The sequence below is a fragment of the Apodemus sylvaticus genome, chromosome 1 (assembly GCF_947179515.1).
Source record: "Apodemus sylvaticus chromosome 1, mApoSyl1.1, whole genome shotgun sequence".
Taxonomy (NCBI): domain Eukaryota; kingdom Metazoa; phylum Chordata; class Mammalia; order Rodentia; family Muridae; genus Apodemus; species Apodemus sylvaticus.
In genome coordinates this window covers 79,442,013-79,463,447 of record NC_067472.1, presented here as the reverse complement: position 1 = coordinate 79,463,447, position 21,435 = coordinate 79,442,013, and the positions used below count along the sequence as shown (strand labels likewise).

The following is a 21,435-nucleotide window of genomic DNA, read 5'->3' as shown; positions in this document are numbered from 1 at the left end:
AGCTGCATCGGCAACACAGATGCTTCTGATGAATGGCCCCACCCCCCAACCTGGGCTCCCACCCCTGGGCCTTTGACTGGCTTCCCAGCCTTCGTGGGTCCTGACAGGGATATCTTAATCTCAGTGAGAAGCAGTTACAGAAGTGAGCAGATCTCCCTCCACAAACAGCTGGGATGTTAGGTCTAAAGGAACCAGGACCTTGTTGGAAGGGACCATGCTTACTCATCCTGACCACCGCCACGGCTGTCAAGGTAGGTGGCATCTGTCTACACCTGGATCACAGGGGACAATGACCTAGCTGCAGGAAAATGGACTGCCACAATGCCTGAGAAGATCCCCCAAAGATGAAACGGACACGGTTGTAGACTGCCACTGTTATGTGTGACTGTGTTTAACTCCTGCTCTTTTGTGGGATGCACATCTAGATCCCCCCTTAAGAGCACATGCAAACTTGTCACAAATGTCTCATAGTTCCCAGTTGGCAGGTACATTAAACCCTGAAATTCTGTGTCTTTTTGTTTGTTTGTTTGTTTTTTGTTTTTGTTTTGTTTTTTGTTTTGTTTTTTTGGATTTGGTTTTTTTCAAGACAGGGTTTCTCGGTATAGCCATGGCTGTCCTGGAACTCACTCTGTAGACCAGGCTGGCCTCGAACTCAGAAATCCGCCTGCCTCTGCCTCCCAGAGTGCTGGGATTACAGGCATGCGCCAACACCGCCTGGCTGAAATTCTGTGTCTTGATATCCCTGTTGCCTGGATGTGCCTTTATAATGTTCCAGTAGGGAGAAAATGCGTATGCACAAACACAGGCCCTTACATCACGCATAGTAAATTTAGGATTGGGAACAGCTTGAGCCCAGGGCAACAGGTACAGCAATGGCTGATGTCAACCACAAAAACTTAGGACCTCAAATAACCCATATTTATTTGCATGAGAAAAGTCCCCTGCAAAATCAAAAGAATTCGTTGATTCTTGGCTGAGGCAGTCTTACAACATGGTAGGGTGCTTGATTTGCTTTATGCAGAACAAGGAGGTTACTGTGGCCTTGCGGGAAAACATCTGCTTCTATGCAAACTACTCAGGAATATCAAGGATAATTTGGCTGAACTTTGAAAACACCTCACAGAGAGGAAATAAATGGCTCCCATATTCTTTCTTGGATTCTTCCTGCTGTCAGCCAACAGCTCTCCTATGCCTGCTGATTATAGTTGGTCTCTGCATGAGTAATGCTAAGGCCAAGGTCAAGACCCGATATATAAATTCCTGCTTACGAGCTATTAAACTGATGGTAATTAAGTCTCAGTATGAACAGGTACCCAACACAGAGTCAAGGAGTGATTTGACTCAGGGGTATAACTCAACGGGGCATATGGTGGCTAACATAATATCAATGGCTAACTTTATGTTTAAAAGTTTAACATCTCTGAGCCTAACAGAACTATAAAGCAAAACTGGACTTCCAAACTGTTAAGGGTTACATTTTTTATGGCTGCTTCTGCTTCTGTAAAGAGGACCCTTCTGCTGCCCAGAGTAAACTGTGTAATTTTGTATTCTTCACCTTTACAACCCCTCACTAAGCGGCTGGCTCAGCATTCAGGAATCCCGAGGTTGTCTTCTTCAGTGTAGAACTGGTACCAGAGTCTGAATAAAAAGCCTCTTCTTTGCTCAGCTTTATGAATAGACAGGTGAATCTCTGCATGACCCCAGACCCACAACATTTGCTCACACTTACTTGTGAGTTTTTGTGAGGGTCACGAATGACCCTGCATATAAAACCCTCATTTAGTTCCCAGTCTGCAGCAAAAAGGAAAGAATACTTCTCCTGAGGCAGGACAGAAACCCAGGTCCAGGCTTTGTCTTGAGTCTGCTCTCCCTGCCCACCATCTGTGCACGTTCACTGAGAAATGGAGTGCAGCCCCAGAGTCTCAGAAAGGCCCCAGTTCAACCATTTATCTAAGCACCTGTGTGTGCTCGCATTTCCAAGCAAACTGGGAAAGCTGCCTCTCTGTCCCGATGGTCAAAGTACTCACCTCAAGATACCACGGGTAATTCCACAAAGTTTTCAAGATTTCCTCAGCCCTGTGACTTCGGGGGAGGGTGAGACCTCTAGGACGCACAGAGCAGCCCCCTCCAGTCCCGGATGCCTTAGGACCAGAAGCTTGGTACAGTTTGCCCTATGTTCACCTTTCAATGATTTTGTTAGTGTAGTCACAAGTTTGACATCTAGAGCTGACAACAATATTGGAAACAACTGAATTACTAGAGTAGTCAGGTTTAAAAATCTCACCTAGGAGTGAGATTTTAAGGCCCATGCACTGGTGCTTGCAGCTTAACTGCAGAACCCACCCTCAGTTCCCAGGCTGCCCTGAGATTTTGCAGATGCAGATTTTTGTTGTTGTTGTTGTTGTTATGTTTTTTGAGATAGGGTTTCTCTGTGTAGCCCTGGCTGTCCTGGAACTCACTCTGTAGACCAGACTGGCCTTGAACTCAGAAATCTGCCTGCCTCTGCCTCCCAAGTGCTGGGATTAAAGGCGTGAACCACTGCTGCCTGGCCAAATGCAGATTTTCAAGGGAAACAACGTTGAGCCTTCCAAAGAACTTGGCAGCAACATCCAGTTTCAGTTTGTTGGGGTGAGCCACTGGGTGGATCCCCTTCTCTTGTTCTAACAAAGTATTCTGATATCTCTGCAAGAGGCCTCCAGACAGCTTCCCCACCATTGCCCACCCCACCCCCGCTCTGGCATGAGGGTGGGGGGTCTAGATGTGAAGTACATTCTTTCAGCATGCTGTCAGCAGTGGGCCTGGACCCATGGCGGGACTTTTCATCAAAGGTGTTGACGGCCTGGATTTCTTTAGCTAATAATAATCCCATTTCAAATAATCCCTGGAAAAGGGGGGCTGTGTGTGTGTGTGTGGGGGAATCAATCACGTCAGAAGGAGCAGCTATCTGTGAAACGCATCGTGTTCGCTCTGCTGCTTCTCCATAGCCTCCAGCATGTTGGGAACCCATGCGCTTCCTCCACACCGACCCAGCTTCTGACACTTTCAGGGCTCACCAACGGTCACTTCCATTCCTCAACATCTTTCCGTGGCCACTGTGGGGCACACCCGTCTATCGCTGGCCTTCTGCCTTACCCCCGTGCTCCCTTCTGTAGTACAGAACACCGATTCCTCCACGACGCATGCGCGTGCTTTGCCGCCCCCACTGCCCCTAAGCTCCATGAACATTCTTCTTTTCAATTTGCAGGCAAAACCTTTTTTTTTCTGGACCTCTGGCCTCGTGTCTTAACAATCGGGTGTAGAGCTAGTCGAAGTGCACAGACCCTTTCCTGTGTGGTGTGCCTTCCCAGGCTGTAAAAAAGGTCACAATGAGAAGGTTGGCTGTAACCCAGACCTCACCTTCAAAAGCCAAGTTTAGAACAATCACTAAGACTCGCAGATGCAGTGTGACTCAGTCACCTCCGGACAGATATCAAAGGCTCCTAGCCGTGCCCCAGAACTGGTTAGTTTTCAAGGTTAATGAACTACTCTGGTGCTCAGCTGCCTGGGGCCCAGATAACAAAACATGCTATGGCCAGCTGGAGAGAGAGCTAGGCAATTAGAGCATATGTTGTTCCTGCAGGGAGCCCAGGTTTGATTCCCAGCAGCCACATCAGATGGCTCACGACTGCCTTTGTCTCCAGTCCCAGGGGATCCAGCACCTCCAGCCTCGGTGGGTACTAGCACTGTCTGCAAAAACCCACACATAGTCTCACCCCATCCACAGTCTCACCCCATCCACATAATTTAAAGTAATGAAAGTAACTCTTTGAAAGAATCGTGATGATAACGGTTCTTAAGACGTGCCACACTTGGTGACACAAAAGAGGCACAGACAGGTGTGAGCTGCTCGCCCTGGACCACGCCACCCTTGAGATTAGCTTCCTTCTCCACCACAGCTCAAAGTATTGGCCCTCTCTCCCAGCTGCAGAACTAGGCCCTCCCCCCTTCCTTTCCTCCCTCCCTCCCCCCCAGGGTCTCCCTCCCTCCCTCTTTATTGTGGTGAAGCTGAGCTCCATCACTCAACTGCATCCCAGCCTGTCTTTATCTTCAAACACGGTCTCACGGTTGCCTGGACTGTCCTATGCCACCAGACACAGCAAGGCAGGAACTTTCTCAGTTACACTGTCACTATTTTTAGTTCTGTTCTGACTCCCTGACTAGGTCAGAGTACAAGGTCCACACACACTGTGGCTCAGGTGGATATTGTCTGTCTGGGGTGCAGTGAGTGCATGCAGAGAGGAAGAGCCATGACTTCTATCGCTCTCCAACTTCTTTTTTCAGTGGGATGTCTCATTGAACCTGGAGCTTAGGTTCAGCTAGACTTGCTGGCTGGTGGAATCTGCCTGTCACCCTCACCTGCTTTCCGGGCTGGGGTACAGACACTTGCCACTACAACATGCCATGACACCCTGCTTTGCACTGGTGTGGGGATCCAAACTCAGGACTTGGCGCTTACACAGTAAGCACTTCACACAGTGATCTTCCGAGCCCTTGGGTGTAGTTTTATATCTACTGGGTTTAAACCGGATCAGCATCCCTGTCCTGCTGGACATTAACCTCAGGAGGCAGCGTCCTCATTCTTCATCGTTGCATCCGTTTCCTCAGAGAGCACCTTTATCCCAGCACTTGAGAAGCAGAAGCAGGAGTCTTCATGAATTGGGCCTGTCTGTCATAGTGAGCTCCAGGCCAGTCAGGGTTAGTGGGTGAGCTTCCTGGAGACAGCCCCAGTTTGCACAGCTGCCATGGTTAACCATGGAGAGGCACAGCCGGAGGGGCTCATCACAGGACTGCTTCCTGCTGCTGCTGTGCCTTCTCAGATCTGTCATTGCTATATCCCTCATCTGTCTGGCACAGTATGATTGGGTAGGTGGGTGGGGACACCAACTGTGGACAACCTGAGGTGATTACCTCCCTGGTGATTTTCCTGCAGATCAACATGGGAATGAGCTTTCATAAAATAATATAGTCTAGATTAATTAGTGATTTTATGGAATTCCCAATTTGATTTGAATAGTTTTAGGAAGTTAGGGTAGTTGATAGAAAGTTTAAGGAGACGGTTTAAGTTGTTTTCCCAGAAACATGCGATAAAGTTAGAATTAAGAGCAGAGTGTGCCCCTCCTTGTGAGTAGCGAGGGCCGCATGGGTTAGAAAAGAAGCACAGTGGGCTTCCACGGGTTACAAGCACGCCATTGTACTCAGAAGAAAAATAGGCTTGGGACAAGTTAGGGCTCCAAGAGAGCATTCACTCTAGGTTGGGTCTGAGTTCCTGGATCTTGTGATTTAGAGATGTAATCGCAGGTTTCGGTGTACACCAAGAAAAGACAGTGTTATGAGTAAGAAGGAAATAATTCCATTCTGCGTTTAAGAATAGAGGATTACCTAGTTTGGCTGAACAAGATTTCAAAAATAAGACATAAGACAGATGATGGTTTCTTGGTAAATACAAATTGTTGTCAGCTAAGCACGGGAATAAACTTGCTACTACAGACTGGCTAGCTTAAACTTCGTTAATCAATGACAAAAGATGTATTGCCTTGGGCTTATGATGAACTTGTGGAGAGAAAGATAGATGGGAGATGTTTAGTTAGGTATGAAATTCCATAAAAGAATACATAATAATCCAATTGTAATTTCCTTTTGTGTAATGACTTTAATCTGTTCTTGAAGAATATGATTTTGCGGTGACTGTTTTTACAGACTATGTAGCTTGTGGCCATGAGGTAATATTTTCTTACATGGAGAAAGAACTCTGTGTTAGAGTGTAGAGGAATAAAAAGACTAATAAAGTTGTTGGAGTCCGCTTGTTGGAGTTTGAAGCTTGTTGGAGGCTGCTCACTGGGGTTTGTTCCATCCACCAAAAGTGTGTGTGTGTGTGTGTGTGTATGTGTGTGTTTGTGTGTGTGTGTGTAAAGCTGTTTGGAGCTTTGCCCTGCCCACCCAGTGTGTGACTGTGCATGCCTGCATGTACGTATGTTATATATTGTACATATGTATGTATATCTGTGTATGTGTAAAGTTGCTGGTGCTTGTCTTGCTTATCCACTGGCTGCATGTATATATGATTCTTTCTCCCTTTGATTTTCTTTTTTGCATCTCAATGGCCCCCAAGGAATTCAAAGTGTTCAGAGAGTTTCTCTCGGGTCACAGAAAGTGTAGACTCCAGTGAATTAATGGATTATTGGGATTACTAATTTCCCCCAATTGGTAATATTCATTGTTATTATTGTTATTATTAAAATTACATTATTATTAAAAATAGATTCTTCTTTCATACAATACATTCCAACCACGGTTCCCCCCTAGCCACCCCTCCCAGATTCTCCCCCCCCTCCCCCAGATCGACCCCTCCCACCCCATTGCCCTTCAAAAGAACAAACCTCCAAGAGACAACAACAACATAAAACAAGATGCAATAAGACAAGGCAAAAAGCCCTCATATCTAGGCTGAACGAGGCAACTGAGGCAACCGAAGAGGATCAAAGAGTCCCAAGCGAAGACAAAAGAGTCAGAGACACACCTGCTCCCGCTGTGGGGAGTCCCACAAACCACCAAGCTAACAGCCATAACATACACACAGAGAGCCTGATGCAGACCCAGCCTGCCCTGCGTTTGCCTTAAGCCAGAATTTGATCACTCAGTAATTAGGTTTGTATTTACAGAGAACTTCAATCAAGTTTAAAGAAAATCCCAGGACACCATTAAAAAGAGCTATCTGGTAAGCTTTTATTTAAATATGACTAATAGGTTATTTGTATGCCGGTAAAATGAGCCATTTCAAACCAGATTAGATTCTATTAAGGGCAGGTTTATTGGGAAGAGGCTCTCCAGAGAGTTCACTAACCCTAAAGATTGAGGGCTGGGGAGCAGTCAAGGGGAGGTGGGGGAGAGGGAAGAAGACGAGAGAAAGGGAGCGCAGGGGGCGCAGGGAGGGGGAAGAAGTATGCGGGAGGGGGGGAACCCAAAATGTTTGTTTAGATTATATATGTGAGAACCTCAGGGCTGGGGGCAGGGTATGCCAGGAGAGACAGAGGAGGAATGCTGGGAGAACCTGGAGGCCAGGTCTGCTTTAATATGTAAAATGTGCACCTCAGTTCCTTGTCCCTGTCCGAAGTCCAACACTAACAACTAAAAACAACCATGAGAGTACGCCCATGCAGTAATTCCAGCCTGAGGTACTTTTATTTTGATGTTTTATTCTCTTAGAGTAGTAATGTACTTTCAGTTCAACCTCGAGTCCTCTGCCAGTTATTTAAATCATTTCTTGACAGTTCAGCTGGATTAGGTGGTTTGCAAATTTTCTCTCGAGAAACCTCTGCTGAAGCCGCCTGCGCTGCAGTGAGCAAGCGACCTGCCCCCACACCCGAGGTAGCTTGGCTCCTTTCTTCGAACGCCCCCCTCCCCTGAGCAGCCTCCTCTCTTTCCTGTGTTGGATCGCCAGTCCCCCGACACACACACACCAGGAACTGGCTGCTTCTTATTGAGGTTTCTCTTGTTTTTGTAGATTCATTTTTTTCCTATATTTTTCTAATAAATGGTCTGAAAGTTTGCCAAAAACCTTTCATCAGCTATTGCCACATCAATTTCCAAAATGCCTTCTGCGACTTTTCTGTCTTGTCTGTCTATACTTGTTAGCATTTTGTCTAGGCTCCGCCCCACAGTTGCGTGGCAACAGCCAGGTGTGCCTGACTCACTATAAAAGGGGCTTCTTGCCCCCTCCTCTCTCTCTTGCTCTCTTGCCTTCTTGCTTTCTCTCCTCTAGCTCCTTCTTCCTCTCTCCCCATTCCCCTCCCCCTTTTCCCCACGTGCTGATGACTGGCCTCTACTCTGTCTGTCTTGTCTGTCTCTCTTGTCTCTCTCTTTCTCTGAACTCCCCTCCCCATGCATTCCCTGAATAAACTATTGTATACTACACGGCTACTGTCTACTGGTCCCTCTGGGAGAAGGGGCGGATGCCTCAGCATGGGCCTGCAAAGGCACACCCTTCCCCCCACACCTGACTGCACATCCACCAAACATATTCCTTCTTCCTTACCTTTTTATAAAACACAACAATACTAACAGCTGTATTCTTTTTACCACATTTTGGTTGTTTTGTTTAATGGACTTTGTTGTTGTTGTTGCTGTTTGTGTGTTTGGGTGTGTGTGTGTGTGTGTGTGTGTGTGTGTTTGGAGACAGGGTCTCCAGCCCAGCCTTAGCTCTCAGCCCTTCTACCCCACCTTCCTATTGCTAATATATATATATATTGGGGGGGGGGGTTGGATTTTTGGATTTGGTTTTTTTCGAGACAGGGTTTCTCTGTATAGCCCTGGCTGTCCTGGAACTCACCAGGCTGGCCTCAAACTCAGAAATCCGCCTGTCTCTGCCTCCCAGAGTGCTGGGATTACAGGCGTGCGCCATCACCACCCGGCCCTATTGCTAATATTAATGCATATGATACTGCACCATATATATTCATGTGCTTTCCAGTGTTTCTGCCAGCAATATAAAAGCTACACCTCAGGGCTGAAGAGATGGCTCAGTGGTTAAGAGCACTGGCTGCTCTTCCAGAGGTCCTGAGTTCAAATCCCAAGTAACCACATGGTGACTCACAGCCTTCTGTAACCGGATCCCATGCCCTCTTCTGATGTATCTAAGATAGTTACAGTGTACTTATATATAATAAATAAGTCTTAAAAAAACTCTACACCTTTCCACACACCCCCCCACAGTGGACTGATTTCCTTCTACCCAGTGGGCTGCACACATCCGTCTGGTGCTTTGATTGGCATTTCACTGGCCACTGGTTAGGATGGGAATCTGCTGTGTATTTATTTGCTGTTTGTGAGCTGCGTTTTTAACATTCTTTTCCTTTCTATCAGCTGGTTCACTGTTCTCACCTGCCTGCCCTGGTGCGAGTTTAGCTTGGCCTTCAACGTGGCTTAGTAGCTTTCCTCATCACTTTCCCGCCAAGTGCTTTATACCAGATAAAAATATAAAATACATGCATAGTCAGAGTCTGTCAGTGGGGGTGAACTCAAATCCTTAGCCCTCCTGCTTCAGTCTCCCATGCTGGCATCTAAGTGGCAGGCCAGCACACCTGGTCTCATGTTTGTTGTCATTTCACAGAGAACGTGGGGAAGCTGGTCTGCAACGTCTCTCGGCTTCTCTTTTGATTTTGTTCTTCTCATTTGTTTCTTAGTTTGCTGGGTGCATCAGATTTCTATATTACGATCATGCTACCTGTAATCTCAGCACTAGGGAGACAGAGACAGGGTGCCTGGGTCCTGCTGGCCAATTCATTTATATAGTCAGTGAGCTCCAGGCTCAAGAGACTGTCTCAGAGAACTAAGGTAGAGAAGCAATTGAGGAAGATACCTGACATCAACCTGTAGCTTAGACACACACACACACACACACACACTAACATTTAAAAGAAAACAGATTATGCTAGTTACCAAAAATAAGAGCTTCCTTCAGTGCTATAACCTAGAGTAATTTAGATGACCCTGGGATATCTCCTTTCTTTTCTCCATTGGCCCAACCACATGGGACAGCTCAGAGCTGGTTGGCATCACCTCCTCCTGGATGGGGTCCATATACTTAGAACCTTAGCAAATCTCACAGATATAAGTTCTCAGTGTGTTCCTTTGATTTTATCAGTTTGTCTGAAGGGATCTAAATCATCAAAACCTGCTATCTCTCTAAGTCACTCTTTGAGGTCAATTTCTTTTTTTAAAAAAAAGATTTATTTATTTATTATATGTAAGTACACTGTAGCTGTCTTCAGACACCCAGAAGAGGGCATCTGACCTCATTATGGATGGTTGTGAGCCACTATGTAGTTGCTGGGATTTGAACTCAGGACCTCAGGAAATGCAGTCAGTGCTCTTAACCACTGAGCCATCTCTCCAGCACCCTGAGGTCAGTTTCTGCCTGGCCTGTAACTCACCATGTACACCAGCCCTTCCTTGAATACACAGAGACTGGCTTGTCTGTACTTTCACTGTGCTGGGATTAAAGGTGTCACCATGCCCACCTGCTAATTTTATAAGTACAAAAAATGTTATATAACATAAACTAAATGGAGACCCAAGAGTCAAGTAAAGGTGTCTGGTAACATTCTCATCCTTGTCACCGTGACTCAGGGCAAGGCAAGGGCAACCCCTGCTGCCTTTTCACAATGGATGCTGTCTGCGGGTGCTGTCTGTGGGGTGCTATCTGCAGGTGCTGTCTGTGGGGTGCTGTCTGTGGGGTGCTGTCTGTGGGTGCTGTCTGCAGGGTGCTGTCTGTGGGGTGCTGTCTATGGGTGCTGTCTGTGGGTGCTGTCTGTGGGGTGCTGTCTGTGGGTGCTGTCTGTGGGGTGCTGTCTGTGGGTGCTGTCTGCGGGTGCTGTCTGTGGGGTGCTGTCTATGGGTGCTGTCTGAGGGTGCTGTCTGCGGGTGCTGTCTGCGGGTGCTGTCTGTGGGGTGCTGTCTGTGGGGTGCTGTCTGTGGGGTGCTGTCTGTGGGGTGCTGTCTGCGGGTGCTGTCTGCGGGTGCTGTCTATGGGTGCTGTCTGAGGGTTCTGTCTGCAGGTGCTATCTGTGGGTGCTGTCTGTGGGATGCTGTCTATGGGTGCTGTCTGAGGGTGCTGTCTGTGGGATGCTGTCTGTGGGGTGCTGTCTGTGGGGTGCTGTCTGTGGGTGCTGTCTGTGGAGTGCTGTCTATGGGTGCTGTCTGAGGGTGCTGTCTGCGGGTGCTGTCTGAGGGTGCTGTCTGCGGGTGCTGTCTGCGGGTGCTGTCTGAGGGTGCTGTCTGCGGGTGCTGTCTGCGGGTGCTGTCTGCGGGTGCTGTCTATGGGTGCTGTCTGTGGGGTGCTGTCTGCAGGTGCTGTCTGTGGGTGCTGTCTGAGGGTGCTGTCTGCTCACATACGAGGAAATCAGGTTCCTTGCAAAAAAAAATACTGGGGTGCAGCTCAGAATTTTTCTCCTTTATTCTTTTCTTCCTCACAGTAGAAATACATGCCCACTTTTAAACCCTTGGTGTTTTCTTGCTCTGTAATTTATGTGGACCACATAGAGACTCTTGGAATAGCCAGACAGACAGGTCTGAAGCCAGCTTCCATAGTAGAATTGACTAGCGGATTCCCGCAGTTAATTTTCCCAGCTGTAAAATAAGTCTGTGTAGTGCTTTAAAAAGTTAAACATGCCAGGCGGTGGTAATGCATGCCTGTAATCCCAGCACTCTGGGAGGCAGAAGCAGGCAGATTTCTGAGTTTGAGGCCAGCCTGGTCTACAGAGTGAGTTCCAGGACAGCCAGGGCTACACAGAGAAATCCTATCTAGAAAAAACAAAAAAAACAGAACAAAACAACAAAAAAGTTAAAGGCCAGGCTGGAGAGATGGCTCAGTAGTTAAGAGCACTGACTGCTCTTCTGGAGGTCCTGAGTTCAAATCCCAGCCTGATGCCCTCTTCTGGTGTGTCTGAAGACAGCTACAGTGTACTTACATATAATAATAAATAAATCTTTGGGCCAGAGCAAGCAGAGGTACTGAGTTCAATTCCCAGCAACCACAAGATGGCTCATAACCATCTGTACAGCTATAGTGTACTCATATACATAAAATAAATAAATAAATCTTAAAAAAAAAAAGTTAAAGGCCTCAGAGCAGGTTCTCCATAGACGTGTCCTGTCAGCCCCATCCTACCCTACCTCCAACGGGAGAGAACTGCACACTGTTGAGTGGGCTGGAGGTAGGAAGTAGCCCCCAGATCCAATAAATCATGACAAAGTAGGCTAGTGCTAAGAGATAAAGTAGCACGGTTGAAGGTGATGTGGTGATAGCCTGATCGCACAGATAGGAAAACTGAGATATGGAGAAGAAGTAAGTTGCTTGCCAAAGGTCGCACAGCCACAAAGTACTGAATCTTCCTAACTCTGGGCCTCTCCACCTTGGGCTGTGTCCCCTATGAATCTGGGCAACTCAGCGCCTTCCACAGCCACCCACACTGCTAGCTTCTGCACACCCTGACACCTTTCACATTGTCCCGACATGACTCACCCCTCCTATGAGAGCCTATCAGGTCCCATCTTACCACTTCGTTCCTTCCCCTCCCCCTCCCCCTCCCCCTCCCTGGCTGGGCTGCGCGAGCAGCTTCTCAAGCCTGCTGTGGAGTTAGGACTTCTTGCAGAGAAGGTGGCAGCAGGCTCACACAGGAGGCTAGAGGTCTGGTCCTAACCTGGTAGCAAGAGGACAAGGGGATACACTATCCCTGCAGCATCCTAAGCTCCCTTCATCCTGGGAGATAGCAGTCTCTACATGCCTATCAGCTGAGAATCTTTTCATGGAAAGATTCTATGTCAAAAAAAAAAAAAATAGGGAGTACTGGTTGGTCGAGTACTGTGAGTTCAAGGCCACCCTGGTTTACAGCTCAAGTTCCATAGTTCCATGGCATTCAAGGTTACACAGAGAAAGAGAAACCCTGTTCTGAAAACAAAAAACAAACAAACAAACAAACAAACAAACAAACAAAAAAAGAGGGACTGGAGAGATGGCTCAGAGGTTAAGAGCACTGACTGCTCTTCCAGAGGTCCTGAGTTCAATTCCCAGCAACCACATGGTGGCTCACAACCATCTGTAATGGGATCTGAGGCCCTCTTCTGGCACACAGGTGTATATGCAGATAGAGCACTCAAAAACAAACAACAACAAACAAAAACCCAGAGCACTCATACACATAAAATGAATAAATCTTAAAGAAAAATTGAGCAGAGCTGACCTGCTCCACGGGTCATCTGCAGACGGAGCCAACTGCTAAGTGAGTCGCAAAAACCACCCTTGTCCTGGGAGGGGAGTAGGTGGGGTTGGGAGTGGGGGTGGGGGTGGCAGTGGGGGGGACAAAGAAGCAATGCATGCTGGACAGCTCATCTTGATGCCAGTGTGCTGGGGCAATGCATGTCTTGGACAGAATTATCACATTATTTCAGAATGGAATCAATTTAAAACTTATGAATTGATTGTTTCTGATTTATGAGGTTTGCCCCAGGTAACTTGAAATGACAGAGTTGAGACAGGGTTTCTCTGTGTAGCCCTGGCTGTCCTGGAACTCACTCTGTAGACCAGGCTGACCTCAAACTCAGAGATTCACCTGCCTCTACCTCCCAAGTGCTGGGATTAAAGGCGTGTGCCACCACTGCCCAGCTAACTGCTCTTCCAGAAGTCTTGAGTTCAATTCCCAGCAACTACATGGTGGCTCACAACCATCTGTAATGGGATCTGATGCCCTCTTCTGATGTGTCTGAAGACAGCTACACTGTACTCATATACATAAAATAAATACATAATTTTAAGAAAATTAAAAGAAAGAATTCCAGATCCATGCGGTACAAAATGATACCATCCATGTCGAAACAAAGGTGGAGGAATAAGCCTACATGTGCACTTCTATAGCAATGGGAAAAACTGTCATTTTTGTCTTATTATTTAAAACAGGATTTATGTATTCCAGGCTGAGCTCAAACTTGTAATTCTCCTGCCTCAGCATGGTAAATATTGAGATTACAGGCATAAGCCAACATACCTGGGTTACTGTTGAGTCTCCTTCTTCCTTGTGGGACTTGGGGCATCCGCCTCGGGCCATCAGACATTGCAGCAAGCACCTATGCCCACTGAGCCAGTTCACGGAACACTTAATGGCTAATATCATCTGTGCTCGGGACAGGGCTTTCTTTGGTTGTTGGGATGGAATGGGAGGAAACTTCTTTCCCATGGCTAGCTGTCCCTCAGAATCCATCCTGGGCTCTGATTCCAGGACCCAGAAGATTCCAACGTCTTTGGTGTAAAGAGGCCTGGTGTTTGCCTGTAGCCTATGAAGTCTTCTCATGTGCCTTAAGTCAACTCTGTGGAGTCTTCGTAGCATCTCCTTGCTGTGGTGAATCTTCACCCCTGCTGGGGCCTAGAATCACCACAGAAACAAGCACACTGTGTTTGTGAGGCTGTTTCTAGAGAGGTTTAAGAGAGCAGGGAAGGGAAGACAGGTCCTGGATGCGGATGGCAGCGTCCTCTCAGCTGAGGTCCCACGCGGGATAAGAGGAGGAAGGCAGCTGCACCCCGGCCTTCATCCCGCCCTGCTTTCTGACTGTGGACACACGTGAGCAGCATCACCGTGCCACCGTGATTCAGCCCCATGAAAGGCTCAAACTGTAACCAAAAGAAGCCCTTCCTTCCTGAAGTTGCTTCGGCCAGGCAGTTTTGTCACCACCACAAGGAGAGTAGGTAATTAATGCGTTCTTTTTTTTTGGAGGGGGGGGGGTGTTGTTTGGTTTTTTTTTTTTTTTTTTTTTTTTGGTTTTTTGGTTTTTTGGATTTGTTTTTTTTTTTTGAGACAGGGTTTCTCTGTATAGCCCTGGCTGTCCTGGAACTCACTCTGTAGACCAGGCTGGCCTCGAACTCAGAAATCCGCTTGCCTCTGTCTCCTGAGTGCTGGGATTACAGGCGTGCGCCACCACCGCCTGGCTAACTAACGTGTTCTTACAGCAAAATGGCATCAGGCAGACACTGAGCAGTACTGTTTAAATAATGAGGATGAGAAGGATTGCGCATGCTCAGTATAGTCGTACGTCTCCAAAAGAGTTTCTTCTCTTTGTGTAGCCCTAGCTGGACTGGAATTCATGTAGAGCAGGCTGGCCTGAAACTCACAGAGATGGGTTTGCCTCTGCCTCCTGAGTGGTGGGATTAAAGGCACGCCTCATCAGACATTTTTAATCCGAGGCTGGCTGCCCCCAGAGATTCACGATTCAGGATCGAGAGCGCCCTTTGACACCTTTGGGATTCCGAGCCACAGCAACGCACTGCCCAGTTTATAAAAAACATTCAATTTTAATTAAAAATAAAACAAACACGGGGCGATGGTGGCGCATGCCTTTAATCCCAGCATTTGGGAAGCAGAGGCAGGCGGATTTCTGAGTTCCAGGCCAGCCTGGTCTACAGAGTGAGTTCCAGGACAGCCAGGGCTACACAAGAGAAACTCAGTCTCAAAAAAACCGAAAAAATTAAAACAAAACAAAACCGAGAGCATGCAGAGGCGAGGCGGCAGCGGCTGTGAGATGGTTGCATCCGAATGAGGAGTGAGACGGCCGTGAAAAGGCCCATGAAGCTCCCTGGTGCTCGAAACAGAACAGTCAGTCCGCAACAGGCAGCCTGTGGTTGCCCCCTCTTTGGCCTGAGTGCTTCCTCCTTAGTTACTGAATTCTGTTTGTATTTGAGGTTGCTATGGGGCCAGATTCAAAAGTACAATTCCAAGTATCTTTGCAATGATAAGTGGCCTTGACCTCAGCTGTGACTTCCCTGAATGGCGATTCTTCATATTTCTCTAACAGGCTTCAAGCTGTGGGAAGGGTGCCCGTTTGGCTCCCTCCCTCCTTTTCTCTCTCACAAGAATACAGACTGGCGCATTGGCCATCTTGTCACTCTGAGACGGAGCTAAGAACCAGGCTGAAGCAGTAAAGCACAAGGAGTCTGGGTCCTCCATGCTGCCAAGCTGACTCCGCGCCGGAACTGGGGCCTCCTACAAAGGCGCATCGCTCATCCAGGGATGGTGCAGATTCACAGGCAGACTGTGACAGTTCTCTGCAGCATCGTAGGGAAGCAGCTAATTTAACAAAAATCAGCACAGTAGCTTCCAATATGTAAAAAAAAAAAAAAATACAGAAAAGAGAAAATAAAATACTTTAAAAAAATCCAACCGCTTCCCTCTACTGTGTTTGTTTGTTTGTTTGTTTGTTTGTTTTGTGGGGGGTTTTTGTTGTTTTGATTTTGTATTTGGTTTTACCGAGACAGGGTTTCTCTGTATAGCCCTGGCTGTCCTGGAACTCACTCTGTAGACCAGGCTGGCCTCAAACTCAGAAATCCGCCTGCCTCTGCCTCCCAGAGTGCTGGGATTACAGGCGTGCGCCACCACTGCCAGGCTTCTGCTGTGTTTTAATTTGGCCAGAAATGTAATGCATTTTTTTGTTTCTGCTACTGCAGTGAGATCTCTTGCCTACATTCACGTTTGATGGTAAGGCCAGGGTGTCGAAAGGAGAAGAGCAAATGCTTTGCAAGTGAGAAAACATGGCTTCTATACCCAGAAGCACAAGAAAAAGCTGATAGCAAGATAATGCCCTGTAGCCAGACAGAATGCCGGCAAGAGACTCACAGTCCCAGTGCCTGGGAGGCTGAGGCAGGAGGATCAGAAGTTTGAGGCTTGCCTGAACTACATAGAGACTGTCTCAAACAATAAAAACAAAGTGAGCCCTTTTTATGCCTATTTATGCATGCCATAAACATATGCTTATGCTCTGACAAATCATACCAATTTTCCAAATCTTTAATTCATACAGAAATTAATTTTAAAAATTAGAAGCTGGACTGGAGAGAAAACTCAGCAGTTGAGAGCACCTGCCGCTCTGGCAGAGACCAGGAATTGGGTTCCCAGCACCCACCTCGGGTGTCTCACCTATAATTCCAGCCTCAGCACCTTCTGGCTTCTGTAAGCATGCACACATATGCATACACACACACACACACACACACACTCACACACACACACACACACAGTACTGCAGACACTTAAAAAAATTAAAAATCCATCAAAAAAAATAACAATCCTGATCTTCTGCAGAAATAAAAAGTTGTGAAATCATAATATAAGTAGTTAATGTCCACAAAATGTAAATAACTCTTAAAAATCAACAATAATCAAAAAATGATCCAGCTGTGAAAATAGGTAAAAGATTTATAGTCATATCTCTACAAAACAAACAAACAAAACCAACAAACAGAAAAAAAAACAGAGACAAACTCACAAATGGCCAAGAAAAAGGTAAAAGAAGCTTAACTTTACTATCTCTCAGGAAATGCAAAGTAAAGACTCTGCCCCAAATCTACTGGGACAGCTGCCTTCCACCAACAAAACTGCCAGCGAGATGGCGCGGCAGGAGCAAGCACAGAAAGCACGTGTTCGCAAGTCTGACAGCCTGAGTTTGAACCCCAGAAAAGTGGTGGCACTGCCTGTGATACCAGAGGCTGAGGCAGGAGATCAGAGGTCTAGGCCAGTTTAAACCAGTTCTAAACTGGGGTTGCAAAATGAGACTCTGTTTGAAAAGAGGGAGAGAGAGAGAGAGAGAGAGAGAGAGAGAGAGAGAGAGAGAGAGAGAGAAAGGGGGAGGGAGAGAGGGAGAGAGAGAGAGAGAAGAAAGAAAAAGGAAGGGGCAGGAAATGGAGGTGTGGTGGGGGCACGAGCGGCAGCAAGCTGTGGAGAACCTGGAAGCTGTGTGCTGTTGATGAGAACGCGGAGCGGTGTGGGCACCGTGGAAAACCGTGTGGCCTGACCTGAAAGAATTCAACACACAAGCCGGGCAGTGGTGGCGCACGCCTTTAATCCCAGCACTTGGGAGGTGGAGGCAGGCGGATTTCTGAGTTCGAGGCCAGCCTGGTCTACAGAGTGAGTTCCAGGACAGCCAGGGCTACACAGAAAAACCCTGTCTTGAAAAAAGCAAGCAAACAAAAATAAATAAATAAATAAAAAAAACAACAACAACAACAAAAGAATTCAACACACAACTTATGCACAATCTGTCAGTTCTGTTTCTGGGAGTATGTGCAACACAAAGGCCAGACTTCAGCGAGATGTGTAGTCTCTCATGAAGATGGCAACGTCACTCACACAAGAGCAATGCCACCTCTGAGACTCAGATGGATAAATGAAATGTGGTCTATCCATGAAGTGTGGGGTTAGCCTCTGGAAGGAACACCTGAACATGAGCCCAGTTCAAGACCACCCTGGACTCTCTCTCTCTTCTCTCTCTCTCTCTCTCTCTCTCTCTCTCTCTCTCTCTCTCTCCAAAAAATTTTTTTTCTTACTTGCTATAACATTATGCTAAGTGAGTGAATCCAGTCACAAAACAGACCAGAGATGGCCTGGTGCTGGCGGTAATAGACAGGGGAAGTGGGACACTGTTTAAAGGTACAGAGTTTTCATTTTTACAAGATGAAAGAATTCTGGAGACCTGTCTGTCCCTTGGCAACGTGAACGTATGAACTGAATTCACACGCGGCTAAGACAGTAGTTCATGTTCTGTGGGAGGTTTTTACTACAGGTTTTAATAACTGAGCACATCAGTTGTCTCCTGTTTTTGCTCTGCTTCCGACGACAGTGCCTCCCCGGTCTGGGCTCTGCTCCCTTGTGAGAGCAGGAAGGCTGTGGCTCAGGCGCCTGGCTGTTTGGGGTTTTTTTGTTTGTTTGTTTGTTTGTTTAATGATCTATTTTTAATTAATCTATAGGATTGTTTTGCCTGCACTTACATCTGTGCACATGTGTGTCTGGTACCCTCAGAAGACAGAAGGTGTCAGGAGCCCCTAGAACTGGAGTCACAGTAGTTGTAAGCCACCATGTGGGTGTTTGGAACTGAATCCAGGTCTGGACAGGAGGGGCGTTGCTTCAGTACCAAGCCAGTGCTCCAACACTAACCTGCCAGTTTCTAAAAGCAGCTTGATGCCTGATTGAACACAGGGCTCCGGGATGCCAGGCGAGTGCTATGTGACTCAGACTAGATTAGAGCGAAAGCAGCCTAAATTCCTTCGAACTCATTTCTTCAGCTCTATTGGCTGAGCACCAACTCTGTGCCTAGCTCCTCGTGGACCCCTAGAGTGACACTGGAGAGCAAGCCATGCACAGTCCAGAAAGGGACAGATTCAAGGGATCAGCTGCGTCACAGTTAGGGGCCGAGGAGTGGAGCTCAGGCACAAAGCACGACCCTTAGCAGGTCAAGGTCCCTGAGCCCATCACTGACACTGAAAAAAAGAAAAGATTGCTATTATAAAGCCAATCCCTGCGATTGTAACAGGATACACTGGGAGAAGGAAGGGATTGCATGAAGGGAGAATTTCAGCCCAGATCCAAGCGACAGAAGGTGGCCAGAGCATTAAGGCCCGGAAGCGGAAAGGTGTGTCTGAGCCAGCGCAGCCTGGGAGGCAGCAAGAGTGATTTGGGGAACAAGTGTGAAGCATTGCCAGCACACACACACCCCATGCACGGATCTGATAAAAAGTCATCTATTAGTTGTCAAGTCAGGTAGGCTTATGAGTTTCAGGGCCACAGGCTGAGATTTGTGATGGGGGTATGGAGTGTGGGACAGGATGGGGTGAAGTCCAAATATATTACTATGACAAGAAAATATAACAACCAGCTGTTTGGTCCTGGACAGAAGCTGGGTCAGTCACTACCGGCCTCACAAGGCTCCACCTTTACTGTAACATCCTCTGGATCTAGCGTTAAGAGACCCCAGTCCACTCTCATTTTCTTCACCCTGCGCACTCCACTGCGTGTGCTGAAGCCCAGAAGAGGGGGTGGGGGTCAAGGCCGGGCCAGAACCACACCAGGAGAGTGACTTATGTGGGCGAATCCCCATTTGTGTGTAGGACTAGCGAAATCTGGGCCTCACTCACCCAGCGGGGCAGATTGTACTCCCTGACCCTCCGATAGACTGGGAGTGGGATCTAGTCTGACTCAAAGGATTAGTCCAGGTGATCACAGGGAGACAGCGGTCACCTCATGCCCATGGCCTTGAGGCAGAGCTGGGAATGCCTGGGCTAGCAGTAGCAGCCTTTATTTAGTGTGCTTCCTCATTGGCTGCTTGCTCTTCTCCCATGATGCCCATGGCCAACCCTCCAGGGCTTCTCTGGTTTAAAACAATCCCGCTGGTTTCTGCAGATTCCACCGGAAATTGGGAGGACTGGGATAGTCTCCCCGGAGACTGCGACCTTTGGTCACGATACACTGATAGGTTATTTCTCTGCCGGTGAAAAGAGCCAGTTCAAGAAAGGTTAGATTAAACCGGGCAGTGGTGGTGCACGCCTTTAATCCCAGCACTTGGGAAGCAGAGGCAGGCGGATTTCTGAGTTCGAGGCCAGCCTGGTCTACAGAGTGAGTTCCAGGACAGACAGGGCTACACAGAGAAACCCTGTCTCAAAAAACAAAACAAAACAAAACAAAAAAAACAAACAAACAAAAAACCCAACACCAACCGACCTCACAGGTTGGGACATGTCACAAAGTGCCACCAAATAAGTTCCCCCACAGTGAGAGTGGGGAGAGTGGGGGGGGGGGTGCGGGATGGGCGGCCCACCTCTCTCTCACCCCAGCGCCTCTCCTCTGACCCCGCCAGTCCCCACATCCTCTACACGCTCTCTCCTACTACCCTCAACCGCCCCAGTCAGTCTGGTCCTTAACATATGGACACTGGTGAGGGAGGAGGGTTCAACGGTCCCCATCCACAGAGAGAACAAAGGTCTGTGGAGAAGGCTGGCGGGAGGACCCTCTGTCTGCCTTCGCACACGGGTTAAGACACTGGAATCCTGCCCCTCCTCCCAGCACCCCAGGCATTATCTCCAGGCAGCAGCAGCTGAGCCTCCTGGTATCTCTCTGATCCCCCAGATTTCCGGTTCCCCAAAGACAACTCAGGATGTGGGGAAGGAGGGGCAGGGCAGGGAGAGGAGGAGGAGGAGGAGGAGGAGGAGGAGGAGGAGGAGGAGGAGGAGGAGGAGGAGGAGGAGAGAGACAGCCAGACAGCCAGACAGAGACAAAGACAAAGACAGAAGATGGAATGACCAATACCAAGAGGGCAGTGACAGGCACAAGAGAGAAAATGCTTCCAAGGTAGAAGCAGAAAGACAGAGAGAAACAGAAGTAAAACACAAAAAGAGAAGAGACAACCAGGCGGTGGTGGCACACGCCTTTAATCCCAGCACTTGGGAGGCAGAGGTAGACGACAGAGAAACTTTCTCTCTCCGAGAGAGAGAGAGAGAGAGAGAGAGAGAGAGAGAGAGAGAGAGAGAGAGAGAGAGAGAGAGAACAGGTATGGTAAAAACATCATCATCCATCAACAACAAATAACCTCTGAAGGAGGATCAAAAGTGCAGAATTGCTGGGCAGTGGTGGCACACGCCTGTAACCCCAGCACTCTGGGAGGCAGAGGCAGGCGGATTTCTGAATTCGAGGCCAGCCTGGTCTACAGAGTGAGTTCCAGGACAGCCAGGGCTACACGGAGAAACCCTGTCTTGAAAAAACCAAAATCCAAAAAACCAAAACGACAACAACAAAAAAAAAAGTTCAGGATTACCAGTCGTGGTGGTTGACTTTAATATCAGCACTAAGGGCAGGAACAGGTAGATCTCTGTGAGTTGAAGGCCACCCTGCCACTCTGCTCTACATAGAGTGTGTCAAGCTAATCAAGGCTACATAGCTAGACCCTGTCTCAAAAAACTGAACAACAACAAATTCAAGGTCATTTCAAGTACATATTGAAGTCAAGGTCTAGCCGGGGCTACATTAGACTGTCTCAAAAAAAAAAAAAGAAAAAAGAAAAAAAGTCAGAAAGGTGACACACAAAGAGAGGCAG

General features: G+C 47.7%; 1 long non-coding RNA gene across 2 annotated transcripts; it reads left to right on the top strand.

Moving 5' to 3' along the window:
* The first annotated feature begins 6,504 nt into the window (after positions 1-6,504).
* Positions 6,505-15,668, top strand: LOC127696666 (uncharacterized). 2 transcript variants are annotated; one of them, XR_007980297.1, is made up of 4 exons: positions 6,505-6,754; positions 7,131-7,211; positions 13,809-14,272; positions 15,376-15,668. It is a non-coding gene; the product is annotated as an uncharacterized LOC127696666 (long non-coding RNA). The 2 variants fall into 2 exon arrangements; XR_007980298.1 differs by lacking the exon at positions 7,131-7,211.
* The last annotated feature ends 5,767 nt before the right edge of the window (positions 15,669-21,435 follow it).